This window comes from Fundulus heteroclitus, unplaced genomic scaffold, assembly GCF_011125445.2.
Source record: "Fundulus heteroclitus isolate FHET01 unplaced genomic scaffold, MU-UCD_Fhet_4.1 scaffold_59, whole genome shotgun sequence".
Taxonomy (NCBI): domain Eukaryota; kingdom Metazoa; phylum Chordata; class Actinopteri; order Cyprinodontiformes; family Fundulidae; genus Fundulus; species Fundulus heteroclitus.
In genome coordinates, this window is record NW_023397022.1 from 1,575,549 (window position 1) to 1,580,047 (window position 4,499).

The window sequence follows — 4,499 nt, forward strand, 5'->3', positions numbered from 1 at the left end:
CAACAGATGTGCAAATTCCTTTAAAAGGCAGTTGCATAATTTAAAAAAAAATTGTTTTAACTGCAGTTGTCTTGTAACCTTTGTTTTAAAGTTGCTTCTTCTTAAGGTTGTCTTAAGTATTTGCAACTATTGTTGTTTAGATTTGATAAATATTAATTTGCAGGATAATTTAAATCAGTATGGTGTACAATTATAAGATATGAAATAGTTAAGGGTTTTTTGTTTTTAGATATTGTAAATTGTACTTGATTTGTTTTCCTTGCAATTCCACTTAAACAAGAAAATACCAAAAGAAGTACAGTATGCTGCTCAAGTGTGTTTTATTGAATATCTTTTTTTAGTCTTGTCATTTAAATAACTTTTTGCATAGCACTACAACAATTAAAATACAGAAATAATTTAGTCAGCAACACAAAATGTGCCTTGATAATTAGCCAAAACACAACAGTTGTGCCAGATTTGATTGACAGTTCCTATTAAAGTGAGAGGCACCGGAGAATTCCAGATGTGGTAGCACGTTACTCTAGCGATTGCTCGCTCTACAATGATCCGCAGGCGAGCAATAGTCTGGGTCTCCTCTGTCTCTTTCTTGCTGAACTGGCCAGGATGTCTGAATGGTGGAAGGATGAGTTTGGCTCCAACTTCTTGAAGGAGGTCTTCAATGAGGAATCCTTTATCTGCCATGACTTCATCTCCCAGCTCAAGCAGAGGAAGGATTCCACTGACCTTTGTTATTTCTTTGTCTGAGATGCAGCCTGTGTACAATGGTCAAATAAATGTCACCAACCCACAGGGAGCAACTCTGATCAGCCCTTTCAGAGTGGTGTGGTTCTTGTAGGCTGAGAACGTTTCAGACTGTAAGGTGAGGGATGATGGCGTCTCCAGAGCAACTTCTGTGCAGTCCAAGATGACACGGACATTTGGAGAGAACTTCAGAAATCTCTGAGGCATACTGGCTTTTACCTTCTCACGACTAATCCACAGGTTGATGGAAGAGAACACAGTGAAGAGGTAGTTGGCCCAAGTGATGGTCACTCGGCTGACAGTAGCTATGCTGACTTGAAACATGTCAGCAATGAGCTGCTCCTTCATGCCCACTGCTACCCTGAATGAGTACATCAGGAACTCATCGATCAGAGGCATGCAGCGGGCAGGGCTGGCTTCAGCACAGGCTTCCTCTCCAAGCTTCTGTGCTCTGGTCTAGTACACCAGGTGTGATGCAGAGGGTGCAATGGACTCCCAGAAGATCCGGAACACACAATCAGATGGAAATTTGGTGTAGAATCGGATCTGGTCATCCGAGGCACAGTAGCGGCTAAAATGTGTGGTAGACAAATCCACTTTTTGAAGTCTGGCCTCGAACTCCTTGATGTAATCCAGAGCTTCATCAAGTTCAGCTGTAAAACCGTAAAATAAAATAAAAAATGCGGTTGGCGAGAAGTTTTAATTATATAAATTTAACATTACTTATGTGAAGATCAATACATGTGAGTTGGAGCACGTATGTATATACATAATCTCCACAAAAAATGCTACATAACTACCACATTTTTGTGGTAGTTATTTAGCACAAAATACATAACTACCACATAGTCAATTAGCAATTATTTAATTATGTAAACATAATAATAAAATTATAGCAATAGTTATATTTGACTGAAATTATCTTACATGCCAAATGTATACAACGTAGTATCTTAATTTGATGTTTACCTGCAGGTGGATGTGCCACATAATCATGGTCCACAGTAGCATTTTCAGCCTGGCTAGCTTTCTGAGAGAGGACAAACTGGCGTTTCTTAGCCCTCTCGAAAGCAGACTCTCTTGTTGCTGGTGCAGTAAAGTTATTCCAGGTGAAAAGGGAAGGAACAGCTCCACTTTTAAGGCGGCTGGTGGGGGATTCGCTAACAAAATCCTCCAGTGTGAAGTGTCGGCTACATACAAAAGTGCTCCCTGTCTTTATGCAAAAGTTGGGACCTTCATCTCTTCGGGTCGCGTGGATCCACTCCCTCCGTTGGTCTGGGTCCGTCGGGAATGCATAATAGGACAGATATGGCTGTTTTCTTGCCCCACATGAACAACCAGGTACAGAACAAAAACAACTGCGCCGAGACTGAGCCATTTTCTTAGACTTTTATGCTAAGGCTATAGCCACCGGAAGTTGTCAAACCCCACATCCGCTTTAAAACCCGGAAGTGTGAAAAAGGTCTATTGTGCTGTCATTGTTTTACAGGGCAGAATTTGCATTTGCTGACTCTTGTCCTTTAACTACTGATGGATATACAGGAATAGAGTCATACAAGTGTCAATTCCCAATTCCGCTTTTTTAAGGTTCACATTCAGTTCTCAAAAATTAAATGTTGAACATGGGTCAATACTAATTAAAACCTTAAAGTAATCAAAACGTAATCAAAGTAATTAGTTACATTACTTTTTAAAAGTTATTGAAAAAGTTACACTACAATTACATTTTAAACAAAGTAATTTGTAACTGTAACGGATTACATTTTTAAAGTAACTTACCCAACACTGCCTGTTGACATGTGTATTCTAATGAATGCTCTTCAATGACGTCATTAATGTGTGTGACTATAAATTGTGGACCATGCGCAATGTTGCTGTGTGAAGTAAAATAAAGTGGTGGCGTGTGACGTGTCGCTCGTGGAAACAACTTGATGTAGTCATGTGCTGTTATTCTACGACTGTTCCCTCCCCTTATGATGACAGCGCCAACAGGTTATGGGCCCAGGAGGGAGATGGGAAGTTGATGGCAAAGATTGTGCATGGTGGAGATGAAAGAAATTATGAACTGTGGGAGGCAAAGTTTCTGGGACATCTCCGGCTGCATGGCTTGAAAGAAACAATACTGCGTAAGGTGGAGCCGAATGCAGACGCCGATGAAGATGACGACTCGGATAAAAACGAGGAAGCCTACGCCGAGCTGATCCAGTGTCTAGATGACAAGAGCTTGTCTCTGGTTATGAGAGAGGCGGCAGATGACGGCAGGAGGGCGTTGCAGATCCTGAGAGACCATTATGCGGGCAAAGGAAAGCCGCGGTAATTAGCCTCTACACAGAACTGACATCCCTCCAGAAAGCTGCCAGCGAGACTGTCACAGACTACATTATTCGGGCTGAAACTGCCATTACAGCGCTAAGAAATGCTGGAGAGATGCTGAGTGATGGGCTGTTGATAGCCATGACTTTGGAAGGTTTGCCTGAACCATTTAAGCCATTTGTTGTTCACATAACTCAAAGTGATGATGACAAATTAACCTTTGGTGACTTCAAAGTTAAGTTGAGAAATTATGAAAGCACTGAAAAGTTAAAAGTTAACATGGATGAAGATAATGTGATGACAGCCAGTGGATTCTCAAGCAAAGGGATGCAGAGACAAAAAGCAAACCCAGAGTTTACATGTTACAGCTGTGGCCAGAAGGGACACAAAGTGCGACAATGTCCGTCGAATTATAAAGGACAGAGACAATGGTGCAGTTTCTGTAAAAACTCCAGTCATAAAGAGAGTAACTGTCGAAGAAAGAAAGTGTGAAACAGGCTATCGAAGGGGATGATCACTCGTTTGTTTTCAAGATGAGCGACAGCCAGATCAGCGGCTTGAAACAAAGAGGACTGATGGTGGACACCTGTGCAACGTCTCACATAATTAATGACCTGAACAAGTTTAAAAAGTTTGATGATGCCTTCCGACCGGAGGAACACTTGGTGGAGCTTGCTGATGGGACGAGGACAAGTGGCGTGGCACAGAAGAGAGGCGATGCAGAGGTGTGGCTGCGAGACACCGAGGGACGGAACGTGAAGGTGCCGATAACGAGGGCGCTGTACATCCCCACCTACCCCCAGAGCATCTTCTCTGTTAAAGCAGCGACGGCAAAGGAAGCCTCGGACAACTTTCAACAAGGACCTGATCAACTCATCTGCAAGGATGGAACCAGGTTTGACATCAGCGTGTACAATAGACTTTATTTCCTTGATGTTCTCGATGAAAATGACTTTGCTGATAAAGAGGATGATAAAGTTTTGGGTTGCTATGACATTCAAGAGTGACACAGGATTTTAGGTCACTGTAATTTTCAAGATGTATTAAAACTAGAAAATGTTGTGAAAGGTATGAAAATTAAAGGGAAGGTTGATACAACTAGACTAGACTGTGAAATATGTATTAAAGGGAAATTTACCCAGAGTAGAAATAGACAAGCTGATGCAAAAGCTAAAACGGCCCTTGAGCTAGTGCACACAGATTTAGCTGGCCCTATTGAGCCTGCTGCAAAAGAAGGATTTAGGTATTCACTTTACTGACGATTTTTCAAGTGCAATATTTGTCTATTTTCTAGAAGCTAAAAGTGACACAGTCCGAGCTACTGAAAGGTTTATTGCAGATGTAGCCCCCTATGGAAAAGTAAAGTGCATTAGATCAGATAACGGCACTGAGTTCATGTCAAGAGATTATCAGTCTTTATTGAGTAAAAATGCTATTCAACA

General features: G+C 41.6%; 1 long non-coding RNA gene across 1 annotated transcript; it reads right to left on the reverse strand.

Annotated features, from left to right (window-relative positions):
• Positions 1–303: 303 nt before the first annotated feature.
• LOC118561271 lies at positions 304–1,985 on the reverse strand. The gene is made up of 2 exons (XR_004929908.1): positions 1,714–1,985; positions 304–1,397 (listed from the first exon to the last, which is right to left on the reverse strand). It is a non-coding gene; the product is annotated as an uncharacterized LOC118561271 (long non-coding RNA).
• Between the last annotated feature and the right edge of the window lie 2,514 nt (positions 1,986–4,499).